Here is a 17803-nt window from a genome sequence, read left to right as displayed (position 1 = left end):
ACTTCATGAGGAACCATGGGAAAGAGTTTTGTAAAAATTGGTCAGCTTGGGGAACCTCCTAGAGTCCACCAACATTTCACGTATAATAATAGTCCTTTGTAGGTCCGTTTTGCGCCCTCGTTTTTTCGAGTCTTTCAATATTTTTTTACTATCCCAAGGATTGCTTGCCTGAATGCCAAGAGATTTTTTTTGCTGTGCTCTGGTTAAAACTACCTCAAGTGTTTCAATCTCCCGGGAGTGTATTTCACTGTAGTTTTTCTGGTGACATGCCGATTCCAACTTGAGAATGTCCAGACCTCCCAGATCTACACTTTCTGGTTCCTCCTCCATGTGTATTGGATTGTACTATTCCTCTTCGTCTGACCTTAGTTGATTACTGTGGCTAAAGATGCGTCTATCTCCATGGTGGTGGTTTGTAGGGAAGTGTCTAAAGCTTGATTTTTATCAAAGGGGTTGGAGACAGGGGAGCTGACTGGATCGGATTTGGAGGACGAAGCTGAAGGGTTTGAGGGGGGCAGGAGAGAAGAAGGGGAAGGATCTGAAGGAGGGATGAAAGTTTGTTCCTCCAAGATGGGGATTGTGGACAGGGATTCAAAGCTATTCTGAGTTACAGGTTTCTTAAGATCAACAGGAGCAACTGGAGGTTTCTTGGTATGCTTTCTGCGATTGGAAACCCTTGTAAATCCCTCAGCATCTTTGCTTTCCTCAGTTGCATGAGCTTTAAGCTGAAGATTCAAAGGGCAATCTCTGAAGAGATGGTTATGTTCATGCAACCTTCTGCATCAAAAGGGAATGTGCTCGTAGTCTATTGTTTGGATCCATTCATAATCGTCATGAAATAGACTTACTGAATCCGTGAGTTCTTTCACCAGATGCATGTGTACACAGATCCTAGCATAGGATGTGTATCTTCGGAATTTGGTCTCCTCAGCAATTTTGATGAAGGTTCCTAGGTGGTCGTAATGTCCTTTAAGGTCTCCTCATTCCAGTATTCTAAGGGAAGCGAATACATGCGTATCCATACCGGAGCCTAGTTGAAGTCTTCTTTGTCTGGATTAAACCTCGCTTTCCAGTCACGAAGGTATAGGCCTGCTGAGTTGAAGAAGTACGGTCCTCCTTCGAAAATGTGAGTTTTGTCTTCCAAACAGTTGAAGATAGCAGTGAAGAAACCTTTGGGTCCAAGCTGCAGAGTGACTTGCCCTTTAGGCTTCCATTTGGAGGCGATCCATCCATGCAGGGCCTTTTCAGTTGGCCAGAAGCCGAGGAATTTGCCTATGAGTGCATGGTCACTCATATACTAGATTTCTCCGATAATTCGTTCACTAGGAAGATCGATTTTGATTCTCTTTGGGGATTTGGGGATGCATGTTACAGAGGATGCTTTTGTCTTTGACGAAGAGGCGTTCACATCTGTACTTTTGTCTTTTTTTGCTGCATGGCCTGCATCAGCATTTTCTTCGCTGTCAGTGACGGGATCGGTGTGGAGGGCATCATTAGGGATGGTTCCTGAACCAGTAGCATCTCTTACGGTTGTAGGCATATCAGCAAGAGGGCCTGATGCAGGAGGGGGGGCGGAGCCCACCCCTCTAGAGGGCGGGGCCATGTGAAGAAGATCAACGGCGAGTGTTTGCTGAAGAGCTGGGGGCACAGAGGAGATAGGTTGCTTGTGTGTTCCAGAACCCTAACCAGGGCTGCATCCCACCTCTGAAGTGCGCGTTCAACAGAGCTCGGACGAAAACCCTTAATCTATGTTCCTTGTTAATTATATTAATTACTTTTAATAAACTAATAATTAAATCAATTTTCTTAACATTAACATTATAATTATGTTAATATTTTTAACTCATTAATATTATTGAATTAATTAATATAAGATATATAAATTAATATATATTATTGAGAATATATTATTAAATTAATATAATCTTTTTTTCCCTCTTCTTGGAATTTCATGTTTTCATATATTCTTATATGAATACAAAATCATTTAAAAGAAAAAGTCATAACATATATTTTTGAAATAGATAGCATTCCCTTGTGGGGATGATGGACTTGAGGAACCTTGGAATTAGTGAGGGGATCACCACCTCACCACCTACCTCCTACATGACAATTTATAGAGGTGACAGGTCACCCTTTATGCATGCATACTAGTGCCGTAATTAAGTTTGTTCATGTTAAGTCAATGTAGTTGGTGGGAGGTCAAATGATATGGTTCTTGGTTTAGATTGCTACTATGTTTAGTGAGTTTCTAGGCTGTATGAGAGTGGATCTTGTAAGGGGAACGTCAACAACTCCTTATTTGTCCATCAGTTTTTTCAATAAACGTGAATGTTTGTTTTTCCATCAGTTTTTTCAAGTGATTGTATATCTAAAATCAGTTTATTTATCTTAACACAACATTAGATGTATTTATATGTAATATTATTTAATGTGAATATAGAATATAGTTGGCACTATCAAAATTTAAGTTGGTATCAAAGCACTATGTAATGTACCCACCTACATGATATAAACTTACCCTAATAAAATTTTTTTTACATGTTTGTCAAACCCAATTCAACCCCAACGTGCATATTAAATATTACATATTGACCTTACATAGCTGTCAAATATCAAATACGCCATTCTGGAAATATCAAAGAGTTTTGTTTTGTGTTGTCGGAAAAACTTTCCGGTAGAAGTTTTGTTTGATGACGGCTTTAATGCTGGCGCTGTCTACTCTTAACATCTGGCTTGGGAATTTATTTACCACCGGTTCTGTCATGTGATGGGGTATGGCCAGAGTACACTCTGATTTCGCACCCCTCGGGCTTCTCCCCTCATCGACGGTGTGGATGCATCTACGCCCATCCGAGGGCTGTGCTAGCTCGATGTACTCCACCCTTGTTTATCTGGTAGCGTGGAGGCTCCCTATCCATTTGCACAAGGTTTGTTTCAGCTCCGTCTTTCTCCCTGGCACTGAATGGTCCAAAACTCCTTTGCGCCGAATGAATCCAGATGGTCTATGGATACCGCCAAGCTCCAGACTGTAATTGACCTGGTCATTGCAGCAGTCGTCTTCTGGTAAGGGTTTATCCATGCAAGTTCTTAAATTCTTCGAATTTTTTCTCTTCTCAGGTTATCGTTACATTTTCTGTCCAAATCTCTAATAGTTTTCCTTGCTTGCCTTTGTTCTATGGTTGAGGGGTCATGTTGCCAGCCTCTAGAAGTCACCGAAGGTTCTGAACGATGCTCCCCAGGTTTTCCAGGTTTTACCCCTTCTGCGCAGGCTATCGGGTAAGTTTCATGTAATTCTTCTCTTGAAGGTTTTCAATTTCTAGATCTATTGAATGTTGCCCACTCTTGGTTGTTGAAAGGAAGGGGGGGTTCTTCCAATTTATTTTTATAAGCCCTCCGGCCCAAGTCTTTATGACTCCTACTTCTTTTATTGTATCAGATTGGTGGCGATTTCTATATGCCAGTCAGGGTTTACTCTGCTCTTTTCAGGGTTAATGGAATTTGTTTTCTAGATTGTTTCTCAGAACCGAAGCCTCGGTTATCCTGGCGCATTGTCAGTTTTGATATGCCCTCGGGCTTGTTCTTTAATTTGCTGATACGTTGTATATTTCATTCGTTTAAAAGAAAGAACAGTTCTGGATATAATTCCTGGGCATACTTCAGTTTATCTTTTTGTTGGGCACAATTTTGTATATTTTTCCAGTTTCTGTTAGGGTCCTTGAGACCAGAGTATATGTTAAGATTTAAAATGCATACCAGAATTGCCTGAGCATTGCGGCTTCTCTTTATGCTATAATGATCTAGCCCCTTCAGGGTTCCTTGAGTTATAAAATTCCTATGGTTTTTACTGTGTATTTAAATGCTCAGTTTTTTATTCCAAGGAACGCTATTATGTATGTTCTGCATATTTTATGAGATTCTGGGTACGCAATCTCCAGCACGGCTAATGATGGTTTAAGTTTAGCAGGTTTTGATGAATTTTGGCATTTGCTTTCAAGTCTAACCCTATGGCACTGCTATTCCCTTTTGAGCGTACAACATTCACGATTTCTTTTATGCTTTAATCCACTCCTCAGAGCTCTGGATATGTTGTTTTTCTAACTTTATCATGAATGCTTTGCTTTAGCATGTTTATATAGCTACAAGATTCGTTCTGCTATCAATGTTAATATATCTACATGATTTGCGCTACTGTCAAATGTTAATATAGCTGCATGATTTGCCCAGCTATCAAATGTTAATTATAGCTACATGTTTTGCACTGCTGTCATATATTATTATAGCTGCATGCATGTAGAGAAAGAAACAGTTTTGGGTTTGGATTCGTTATGCATGCGGAACTGTTTTGCCTCTCTACAATTTCTTTAAAATCTTTCATAGTTGTCTCTCCGCTGTTTGTGCTCCGAGGGTTTGTATCTACCCTCAAGATTTTTCCGGTGTTTCTTTATGTTTTGGCATAACTAAGGAAAGAGCTCTTATACAGTCATTCCGTTAATTTCTATATGGATTCTTGTCTTCTACAAGGACAATCTTTTGCTAAATCTGAGTCTGCTATATTTTTGAACTTTCTGCAAATAGTTTATGGATAGTTTTTCTACAGACTTCTCTTGCAGTTATTTCCAGTTCATAAATAAGAAGAAAACTCTTACACAGACTACCAATTCATACATTTGTAAAGATATACAGAAGAGGACTCCCATCTCTCCTCTCGAGTTCCTCTACTATTCACTATAGAGAAAGCCTTCCGCTCCTCTTTTAACAGAATTATGATACATGATAAAGTTCACACAACAGTTTTCCCTCAAAGGTTTCTTTACGTACCTGGTTCTCCAACTGGTAAAGATCTTCTTGAAGGTTCACCCGAACCTGGGACTTCTGCTGCCTCTCAACCGCCCAACCATGAGATTCATCTTTCAGGACCATAATCTCCCCCCTTTCTTACTTGCTAGACAACAGTCTTCCGCAAGTTACTGTTGCCTCTCAACCGTCCAACCATGAGATTCATCTTTCAGGACCAGAATCTCCCCCCTTGCTTACTTGCTAGACAACAGTCTTCCGCAAGTTACTTGCACAATGTGTAGGGCTATCTGATCATCACCAGACTTAGCCTCTTTTCTCTTTTTTTTTTCTGCCTGTCCCTACAGTGCAAATTTTCCTCCCCTCCCCTCCTTTTCTCTGGAAACTCTTCCAGTTAGGGGAAGCAGTTATTTTCCTCCCCTCCCCTCCTTTTCTCTGGAAACTCTTCCAGTTAGGGGAGGTAGTTAGGGTTGCACTCACAACAACTGTCTTTTTCCCAAGAGAAAAACTTCCTCCTTGAGAAGTTACCAACTTTTAAAAGAAACATTTCTTATCTCTCATAATAAAATAAATGTTATTAAATTTTATTTACCACAGTAAACCAAATATTTACATTTTTTCCCGGGCATTACACACTATCTCATAAACTATAGTTAACCTAATTATTTTTTTTTCCTTTTTAAAGTTGCACTAGCACATGCCACAAAACACACAATTAAGGGGGAGGACAACAATCTCCCCCCTCAATGCGACCCAGGTGTGTTTCGAACTTGAGACCTTTGGCTCTGATACCACTTGTTGGAAACACGATTGCCATTACACCAAAACCCGTAGGTGTTAGTAAACAGACATATCGCTAGATTTAAGCACATGCCATGAAACACACGGAGCGTTGGATCAACACAGCCATTAACGGGGAGCACAACAGAGTAAATATGGATCTATACTGTTTAATTCCCCCCTTTAAATAGGCTACATTCCACTTGAATACCATGGGTCAATACCATTGGTTCTCAATACCATGGGTCAATACCATGTGCTATCTTTATTTTTATTAATATTAATATTAGGGTTAATATTTTTTTGCATGATATTAATAATAATTTGGCCCATAGGTTTCACCTAAATAAAACCTCTTTTTTGAGTGTTCATAAATATAAAGTGAATTATGGAGTAAATATAAAAAAATGTTTTATTTATTTACCATACCTCTCGTTTATTTATATTTTTATTAATTTACCATACACCTTTTATAAATATGGTCTTTGGTCCATAAGCTTCACCTAAATAAAACTCCTTTTTTGAGTATTCATAAATAATTAGAGGTTTATGGAGTAAATATAAAAAGAGGTTTTTTTTATTACCATACGTGTAGTTTATTTATATTTTTATTTATTTACTATACCTTCGAAGTAAGTATAAAAAGAGGTTTTAAATTAAGAATTTTAAATATTAAACATTACATGTTAAATGTTTACGTTTAGTTTACATTTACAGTTACGTTTACGTTTACATGTTTACGTGAGATCTAACTATGTTAAATGTTAAACATTATATGTTAAATGTTTACATTTACATTTACCGTTAAAGATTTACAGTTACATTTACATGTTTTCGTGAAATCTACCCCATACTGGGGGTAGAGTGCCTTTGGCGCAATAAAAGAATTGAACCAAATATAAAATAATAGTAATAAACTGTGGGAAAAGGGATAAAGTGGGAGCATTTTTCTTTTCGTTTTTTTAATAGTGAAAAGGGGAATGAGTAATAATAATTATTATTTAAAAAACGAAGTATTAAATTAGTAGAGATACAAAAGAGGACAACATTTTTATTGAGTGAGACAATGAATTATAGGTTTTAAGATTGGTTAAGTGATTTGTAAAGATATTTTATTAGATAGTTCATCATAATAAATTTGATAAAATTATACATAAAATCCAAAATCTATCTCATGAGGTTTTATTTCTCCTTATCTTTTTGGATTTGTAAATTATTATTTATTGTATATGCATGCAAATTATAATTATGTAAAAAATAGGGAAAAACAAAATAAAAACTCACAAACTATAAGGTGACATAAGGTATATCTTGGAAGATGAGGTTTCTCTAGTCTTTTTCTCTGAATGGAAAAGGGATGCAAGTACAAAGTACTGAGGCTTGCAGCCTATGGGTTTCTATAGTGCACAAATCCTCTCTGTTTGCTCACTCCTTTTCCCTCTTGGCTACTTTGCTCATCTATGAAACAAAATGCACTCAAATATAATGGAACCCCTTTTCCTCCCAATGGCTCGGTTATAACACAACCCGATAGCGTACTAATGGTTAAGTTTGACTCCCTCAACTCCTAGCTAGAGTTACAATATGGACTCTTCTAGAGTCATGATCATCATGATTAAGTGGCTAGCTCCCTTTCCATGAGCAATGGGTGCTAATGCCACATACTCTTGAATTATGGTGGTCCAAATAAGAAGGTCAAATTTCAAGTGGCATAAATTTTGCATACAAACTCTGATTCAAGTGATTCTTTTGTTGTTGGAAAGGTATCTATGTGCAGAATAACATAAACAGGTATGGCACTTACGTTGAAAAGTTTTACCCCCAAAAAATGTCACCGTGATGCCTCAAATTTCTCCTGGAAGGTTTCAGACCTCAATTTTCCAAACTCGGTATTGCCAATAATGATGGTTTTGTGAGCTTATTCCTCCATTTTCGCACTCCAATAGAATTGAGATGGATGAAAAATACATAATGATTCAATTTGGATGACAACTCCCATTTTGGGAGGCTTTTTGTCCCTAAAATAAGGGCAAGACATTTTTCCTTCCCCTTCTCTCGGGAGCACCATTTAGCCTTGCCTGGAAGTTGTCCTTTCAAATCAATTTGATCTCTAAATTCATGGAGGAACAAAATGAAATACAAATTTAAACAGAACTTAGAGATACAATGAAAGAACTTAAATTTAATTAATTAATTAATAACAAGTACTGAAAATTGTTTACATGCGTAATAGAACCAACTAGCTTGGACGATAGTAGTTTATCTCTAAGAAGAGATGTGATGGCTACATGCCTTCTGAACAATGTTACAATGAGTCTCAGAGGCCTTTTTACCATAAATAAGAAGTGTGAAACCTTAACCCTAGGAGATGAAATGCCAACAATTTTGTGCCTCGTTGGGGTAAATTGGACCCCTAACTTTCCGGGGTCATAACTTTGGCATACGATCTTCATTTGGCTATCATAGTACCTTGTTTAAAATATTTCCATGAGGAGGTAATAAAAAACGTGTGAAACATATTCTGACATTTTTCCAGTCTCGTCGTTTTCCTAGAAAACATCGTTTAGGACCTCAAAACAACTTCAAAAGTTTAGTAATGGAAAAACTGCCAAAAATAGAAAGTTGTGCTAGAATTAAGGAAACTGAAAGGAAATGGCGTTGGGGGTCCAAGTGGAATAGACAGGTAGCCATCAATACCCTCCTTGATCACAATTTTCCAAAGGTGATATTTCCCCTATCTACTAGTTCTAGACATTTTCTCCAAAATTTTATCTTCTATCAACTATGCTTGAGCATCAAGTGCCAAATCCTCTACAGAAGGTAGGAACTTCTCTTCTTCTTCCTAATCTAGAATGGAAGGCTCATAGATTTTAAGTTTCTCTACATCCACCACTGGTAAATGCACATGCATGGGGATAGACTGAGTCTATAAGAATTTCTTCCCATCTTTTATAGTATTTGGTGTTGAATTTTTGTAGCTATGGTTGGTATTCATAATTGTTATTTTCTCCCTCCAAATGAATTTAATAATGTATTCAAGACATGTTATTCATGTCGACTTCAAAAAGAGGGAAATTTTAATTTTCAAACTATGTATTCTTTCTTCCAAAAGTAAGGTCGACTTCAAGTCGCCTCGGCCCTAGAGAGGTGAACCTTGGGTTCTCTTATCCACTATAAATGGACTACTCATCTTCATCCAAAAATAAAGAAATGCAGATCTCTTTTGTTCACTCATGGGACTCCTCTAAAATAGAAAACAAAGACTTTCTAAGGCATATCAAATCTCTCTTGTAATACATCAAATGCTCCTCTCTACAAGACAAGTTATGGACATACTTAAGAAGATGAACAGACTGAGCTTATGGACATATCATCTTCTAAGAAGAATAAAAGAATATCATATTTGGAAGGTAAATTTTTAGTATGAGGTCGAATTTTGGAGCAAAAGGAAATTTTGAGCAAACCTAATTCTTTGTGGAAGGCTGAAATTTTTGAGGTACATTAGAACGAGTTTATGAGGCTACTTATTATTGGCATGGTTTGACCTATGCCTATTAATGGTCAGTTTGACTTCTATTTTGACTTGAAATATTAGGTATCTCATGTTTATTTGAACAATTTCTCGAAGGAAAAGGTTGTTAGATTTTTTCCTCATGTGGGTTTTCCCATGGTAAAATATCTTATGTTTCTTGTCTCGATGACTCTTTATGATCCTAATATCTATTGTTGAATATATTTTGTGTAATTTATTAATGTGTAATGTGAATATAAAATAATTTGAAGTAAATATCATTAGAAGTAATTATAAGATAGAAGACCTTTTGAAAACTCAACATGGTATCAGAGGGGTAAAAGAGCAACCTTGTCAAGTCTTGAAGAAAAACCAAGATCCTTAATGGAAATCCATAGTCATCTAAGGAAGTTATCCCCAGAAGTAATAAAGCTACATGTTCGTTGGAAAAAGTAAATCCAAGCCTCCATTGACTCCTGAAGAAGGACCAAATATCCTAGAGAGAGAACCAACAAATCTCAAGTCATTATCAAATAGGTTCAAATATATCTGAGGTAAAGTCTTAGTCTAAACCTTAGAAGGCCGAAAGGCCTCATTCTGAACCTTAGAGGGCTGAAAGGCCTCAACACAAACCACATGAGACCAAAAAAAGGAGCTTCATATTGTGAAAGTCTAAGAGTGATTAAGAAGTTGAGAAGCCTAGAAAATTGGACCCTGATTCATTCAATTTAGTAATCTGAAGGAGACCTTAACAATGGTTTTGAGAACCTTGAGAAAAAATTGGAAGTTAGCTTTAGAGAAGGTTGTAGATGTTCATGATATCAATTTGAGTTTGAAGGAGATCATGAAAGTCACCCGTTGAAACAAAATTGACATTGGATACATTTTATGGTTTTGAGATAATTGGTGTTCTCATTGTGTTATGCCATCGGTGGAACAATCTATAGGATGAAAGGTTTTCAGTGTGTTACACTTTAGAGATTGAAGACAAAAACCTTAATTGTTTTGAAGAGGATCTCAAAGCTAGAAAGCCTGAATTTTTATTCTTGTTATTGTGTTTTCAAACAATTTTAAGATGCCTCATCAATCTAGAGAGAAGTTGCTAATGACCATTGCAAAAGAAGTATTGCCTCTCATTATTATTAACTATTTATTACTAAACGAATTCTATGTTACTTGTCTCAATTCATGCCTCTAGAAGCTCTAGTCAGCAACTATGAAAGAAGGATAAAAACCAAGGGTATTTGGTACGCTATAGTAAGGCCAAAATACCTCAGATTAAAGTTACAAAGACCAGATAATACCAGAAGATGATCTAAAGTAATCCTAAATGCCTTTCTCAGTGACAAAGTCAAGAAATGTATCTTCATTTCAAAAATTCTATTGAATATTGTTTGCATTAGATTGAATGGTATGTAACATTGCTCTCAAATTTTTTTGTTTCAAATCAAAGTTCTTTTGGAAACACACTTGTAGAGTATATGAGGACCAACCATAGGCCTAGTTGAATTAGTTTGTATTAAGACTCGTAACAAATTTTCTTTAAAGTTGTTAAGGCTGATCTTAGTATTCCTTGAGGGGTAAAAATTCATTTATGCAAAATGTATCATCAAAGGATTGTGTCGATGTTTTGGAAATATATGCATTATATGAAGTTGTGAAGGATTCCTTGAAGAAACCATTAGGCACAATTATGTATAAAGAGTCTCTTAACCTACTTATACACAACAATTTCAGAGATGAAATCCTCAACTGATATATGATCTTCAAAGTGCTTGTGCAATTTTATATACATCTATGTATATGTAGCGTGTAAGTCATCTTGGTATTGCAAGAAGCAATGACATAGATGAAATGTTGCCCTAAAGTTGCAAAGTCTATAATGCCATATACCCTATACTACAATGATATGTCTTTCACTATGTTTTTGTGAGTGTGATTGTATTGAATGAGATATGTTGACAGATGATTATTTGAAATCTTTGGAACTGTGGCTAATCCATAACTCGATAAGGCTTGAAGGAAGCATCTCTAAAAATATATCTTGGGTAATTGCACAAGAAGACATTCAAGTATGTCGCTTATATAAGGGATGAAATTATTATACCTATGCTGAGAATATTTGGATATATATTGAATTGAAGTTTTATAGACCTATGTTTCCCTTGGAAATGTTGCATTACATTTTAGAATGTGTTCAGAAGCAGGATGTTTTATTGATGCCATGAACCTTGAAAGATTCCCTGCATATGCCACCCTACAAAAGCTATAATGGAATTCATCACATATGTAAAGGGATTTTGAGCATTTTGATTTTGGAAAGAAAACTTGCATATGATAAATGTTTAGATAATATTGAATGTCTATGGTTTGTAAGCCCTAGAAATCTATAAGGCTTGATAATAAATCCCTAGGGTTGTATATAAAACCGTTAGAGTTAGACCTAGATCCATGTTTCTGTTGAAAGAAGATGTTGAAAAATGTGCAACAAGAAATGTTAAATTTAAAATGTGCTAAAAATAGGACTCTTAAAAATAACATGTCTAAAAATAGCAGTTTGGCCAGTGAGGTCATTGGCCACCTTGGGTGAGAGGTGAAACTGCTAAAAATAGAAAGTTCTAAAAATAGCATTTCTGGGTCCCTTCTTATTTATAGCAGTCCCTAGTCTATCAATAGGAAGTAAAAACGAATTTGGTCTTAACAACAGTTTAAAATATTAATTAATTAATCTCCATGAGTTAATTAGTTAAGGAAAAACAAACTTGAAGTCTATGTGAGGACATGCAACAACTTATCTATTAATTGATGAATTTATCGATCAGTTAAAGAGATAAGGATGAGTTGTACTTAGTTGGCTCATTTAACTGAGTCAAGTCCAGTTAGATTAATTTAACAAGTTGTTAAATTAATGAGATTCAGTTTGTTAATGCTTGCATGCATGTAACAACTGGTATTTTCATATAACTGAATATTATAGCTTAAATAACTCATGCATGTCAGTTCAGACAAAGACCCAGTTGAGATCAAAATAGGGATAGTGTACTATGAGTTGGATGAATATTTTTCCTATAAAGGAAGCTCATCCATGATGAGGATTTATCTCCTTCAGGTTTGTGTAGTTATTTCAGAGGTCAGTGTTGTGTGTGAGGTGAGAATCACACAGGTTGCAGCTGGAGGACCCAGGAAAAACTGTGCATAGAAATAGGAGGCTTAGAGGGTAGATGAGAAGGTTTGTGAGAAGCCTTTGACTGTCTATGAGCAGCAGAGGGATTGCACTGAGAGCTGGATAGCTTCTGAGCTAAGGCTTTGTGTAATCCATACTATATTTCCACTTGTATGATAATACAGAGATGGGGTTTTATGCAGGTGCTTTCCCCAGGGAAATTCTTTTGTGTTATGTGTGATTGATTTATTCTTATCAGTCATATGTGTTCTTATTGATGTTGCTCATGGTTGATTAAGCTTCCACTAAATTGTTTGTAGAAGTAGATCAAGTGTTTTGCTTTAGTACATTGCATTACCAAGTTGATCTACAGGTGGGAAATTTCTACATGGTATCAGAGCTAGGTGATTTGTAGAAAAGTTATACATGATATCAAAGCTATTTGATTTGTAGGAAAAATTCTACAGAAGAATCATTAGCTTTTGCTTGGAAGGAATGACATCTGCTAATGATGAGGATGAGGGATAAGATCAAGTGGGCACTGAAATTTCCCTATAATGCTCAAAAGATAAATAACCTATATCTATCTTCCTTAATTTCTATTATTATTAGTTAGTCTCTTGTTTTTGTATCCTTTTATTGGTTATAATTGTTCTTCCATGGTCTCCTAGTGAGGATTGTAGGTACATAGTGAAGGTTGCCAAGGCTTTGGCAGCAAATTGAACTAATGGAGGAACAAACCAAAGCTTGTGACAAGAGGAATCTCCCAAGTTTGTGATATGAGAGATATTGTACTAAATGAGATTTGAGTTCAGAGGGAGTAGGCATATCAACAAGTTTGAAGCATACCTTGTTTGTAGGGAAGTAGTGATTTCTAAATAGATTTACAAGATCTAATATGTAGTAGATGGCATTGTAGACACATACATAACAATATTTGAAACTAGAGGGTTCTCCTAGAAAGAGGGAGATGATGATGAAAAAACATTTTCTCCAATTGACAAGTACATTTCTATTAGATTTATGGTTGCTTATGTTATGGGATTGGATTAGATGGATGTAAAGGTCATTTTTCTCAATGAAGAATTGACGATGAAGTGTACATGATACCACCCCAAGGCTTTGAGGGTCATGAAGGAGCCTCTTGCCTTGAAGTAGAAGATTATAGCTCAAACTTGGATTGATGGGTCAAGTTTGATCATCTATGATTTGGTTTTTATGAAAGGATAATGACTCATGTGTTATAAGGAACAACATGGGTAAAAAGATTTGCTTCTATAATAAAGGGAGCAGTCAAGGCTTCCTCGGGAAGCCTTGTTTTATATTAAGAGGGAGTTGACTCCTAAGTTAAAATGAAGGACCCAGATTTGACATATTATCTCCTTGAAGCATTGAGATCCATCAAAGATTATTTATGATGAATTTCTAGATTGTTTATATGAGTAGTATCTCTTATATAGACAACAAATATGCCTCAGTGTCTAGAAATAAACAATGGTAGAAACCAAGATTTCCATTACAGGACATGCATGTGAGTTAAATGTAAAACGCATTTCATATCTCTTGTCGATCATGCAAGTTTGAAAAACAAATATTCAATGTTTCAATAATGCCACACTCAACTAAACCCAATTTGTATGAGGAACATCACTATAAATATACTTGAATCTAACCAATATAGATTGACATGTTGATTTTTAGAATTTGGAAATTCTGTTACGAACCGCAACTGGTTAAATCGCAGGGCAAAAGGAGATCCATGCTTGAAAGTACATGTGAGTTAAATGTAAAATGCTTTTAATATCTATTATTGATCATGCAAGTTTGAAAAAACAAATATTCAACATTTCAATAATGCCACACTCAATTAAACCCAATCTAGGTGAGGACCATCGCTCTAAATATACTTGAATCTAACCAAAACATTAAGAAATAGAAATTTAATGTTATTTATGTTTAAAATTTAAATTATATATATATATATATATATATATATATATATATATATATATAGTAAAGCAGCTAAAGAAACATTAAATCTATATCGTCTTCCTAGTATTATAATTTTCCTAATATTTTAAGCAACAAAGTAGAGCATTAAGCAACGATAAAGACTCCGTTATTTACTTTTGGGTTGGTTTCAATTCTTTTAGAGCCACTTTCATTCTTTTATTCTTCTTAGTTGTAGATCCTTCCACATGAATTACTCTTCATGATTTCAGATGCTACTGCATTACGCATAGAAGTGGGGAGATAATGGAGGATACAAGTGGAATTGAAAGTGGAGAGAATTGTAACATATTCCCATCCTAATCCCAACCGAACTTAAAGGTATAAGTTGGTAGTTGAAATGCTGACCTAATCTCCATGGTCCCGCTATGGAAATGGGGTCTAAAATTTTCGAAGCAGGGCAAAAGGAGATCCATGCTTGAAAGTACATGTGAGTTAAATGTAAAATGCTTTTAATATCTATTGTTGATCATGCAAGTTTGAAAAAACAAATATTCAACGTTTCAATAATGCCACACTCAACTGAACCCAATCTAGGTGAGGACCATCGCTCCAAATATACTTGAATCTAACCAAAACATTAAGAAATAGAAATTTAATGTTATTTATGTTTAAAATTTAAATTATATATATATATATATATATATATATATAGTAAAGCAGCTAAAGAAACATTAAATCTATATCGTCTTCCTAGTATTATAATTTTCCTAATATTTTAAGCAACAAAGTAGAGCATTAAGCAACAATCAAGACTCCATTATTTACTTTTGGGTTGGTTTCAATTCTTTTAGAACCACTTTCATTCTTTTATTCTTCTTAGTTGTAGATCCTTCCACATGAATTACTCTTCATGATTTCAGATGCTACTGCATTATGCATAGAAGTGGGGAGATAATGGAGGATACAAGTGGAAGTGAAAGTTGAGAGAATTTTAACATATTCCCATCCTAATCCCAACCGAACATAAAGGTATAAGTTGGTAGTTGAAATGCTGACCTAATCTCCATGGTCTCGCTATGGAAATGGGGTCTAAAATTTTCAAACTCTTGTGACTGCCTCAAAAATTAAAATTAATGACATCATTGTTTTCATCTCATTGAGACCTTTCCAATGATATAAATTTGACCTCAATCCAAATTACAGGTCAATATATGTGACCATTCAAAGATAGACCGATTACATCAATGCCACGTCATCAATGATTCCCACCTAGAAATAACATAGTAACTGTTGTGGCGCCTGGCATGCCCACTCTTCCATCATGGAAAAATCCACATGGGTAGATGCAATCCTCTTGGAAGGCGAAGGTCAAACCCATTCGCAATCCACTTAACACAATTCTATCCAGGACCCCAACCTCGACCTAGAGACCCTGCTCGACCTTACCTCCAAGTCCGACTAGGCACCGTGAGCCCGACTGGCCCAAGTTCCAACTAGAGGACCTGCGTGATTGCTTTACCTATATACCTTGGGTTAGACAAGAATTCACCCGAGATTTGGAATTTTCAACTGGTCGTCTCGATCCCCTACTTGGTGGGTCCTACAAGTGAATTCAAACCTATTTAGTAGGCCTTTTCCACTTAGAACTTAGAATTTTTCTGAGTTCCTTCCTAGTTTACATAGATGCCACGACATTCAACTAACTTGCTGAAAGATACAAAGGAGTTTTAATGATGAAACTTGGAAAGATAACATGTACAAGAGGATACACTCAATGAATATGCATTTGGGTGCATTTCTTCAGAAACACAGGGAACTTGAGCAACTCCCTCACATATCATAAAGACATGTATCTTATACTCATTCAACTCACGTACATAAAGAAATGAATGGAAAATAGGCAATAGATCATACTCATCAATTTAATGAAAGAAACACAACAATTTATGTTCACACAATGCTTACAAGAATTCAACCATTCTTCAAACATGCATACAAGAAATCTAATATCCATCAACACACAAGAATTCACATTCCTTAATATCAACAGGACCATTGATTTAATACCACACGCACACACATAGATATATATATATATATATATAGATATATATATCACTCAAACATCAGGAGCATAATTAAATACTTATCTCATGTGGAAAATAGGCTGGAAGATGAGAGTGGGACTTCAACTCTCCACCCAACCATATACAAGCTAAACCACTATTACTTGTAGTTATCACCCTGGAGCTAGATTCCAAAGCTTGAGGTAGAGTGATTTCTGAGGAAAAACTTCAACAAGTAAACAACTAAAATGAGATACCACAAGGCCACTTTGCCTTCATCCACTAGCTACACAAGATTTCACTCAGTTCTCTCAAATTTTTCATATATAATGAAAATCCATGCCAGGATACCGTAGTACAAAGAGTTCAACTCACTTTTAAGAGAAGAGAGTCCACAACAAAGGAAGGTTTGTCAATGGATAAGCCACTGTAGAAGCATAGAGTCTATTTCACTAGATACTTCATCAGTGAGAGAACACACCAGTGCTTTCATCACCTAGTGGTTCATTAGCTTCCAAAGTACCTGACTACCTCTCTCCTGGATATTGGTTCATCAATCCACAAGATTCTTGTGGTTATTCAGCCTTCAAGAAAGTTACTTCTCTCTATAATGCTTCACCCGCCAAGCATCTGTGAGGATTCTTCAACTAGTTTTTAATCTCTCCAAAACTTAACAACAATGAATTTTGAGCACTTCCTTCTTAGCGTTCTCACCTCCAGCCTTGGAGGTTTTTTTTTGTTCTCTTACCACAGTGTTCCCTATGTGCTTTCTTCCATTGCTTTTGCACGCCCTTAGAAATCTCGTTCTCTCTTCATATGCCTATATGCGTACGTGGGAGATAAAAACATGTGAATGAATAAAGGTCCTCTTTATTTTCCAACCAGACTAACCTCCCATCATTTTTCACTATTGCATGCAAACCAACCTCCCAGGACAAGGCAACCCATGCTACGTTCAATAGTTTTTCCTCTTCTTGCTTGTCGTTGGAGCTAAAGGACACCCAAACCTATCCCTTCTTCTTTCATTTAATTTATGGCACAGTCATCCCATTTAAAACCACTTAGCCAACCAGGACCGATGTTTAAAACAACAATTCCCTCAAGAAATCTCTTTCCTCGAGCATTGGAATATGTATCCCTCTCTCATCCATTTAAATAATTACAAGTATTTACAATGAGAGAAATATTGACTAGGGGATGTTACAGTCCCATCCCCCTTGGAGGGGAGCAACATCCTCAGTGTTCAATAACCATATGCAAAAAAACATGATATAGGCCAAGCATTGCTCATTATGGGGATTTATACAAACAAAGTTGTAAGACTCTTTTACATTGTATTTACATTTGCTTATGCTTCGCAAATAAGAAAGGATATGTTTCCCGCACTAGTTCAACTATTTCCCATGTGGGTTCCTCGAGCCCAAAGTGTCTCCACTGTACTTTGAGTTTCTCTATTACTTGGTTCTGGAGTGTGGGCTACCTCTGATCAAAGATGCACAAAGGTTCTGGTTGGAACTCTCCCTCTGGTTCTAC

This window comes from Pinus tabuliformis, chromosome Q, assembly GCF_031772625.1.
Source record: "Pinus tabuliformis cultivar Carrire ecotype Pingquan chromosome Q, CPIR1, whole genome shotgun sequence".
In the NCBI taxonomy this organism is placed as follows: Eukaryota; Viridiplantae; Streptophyta; class Pinopsida; order Pinales; family Pinaceae; genus Pinus; species Pinus tabuliformis.
This window is presented reverse-complemented; position numbering follows the sequence as displayed.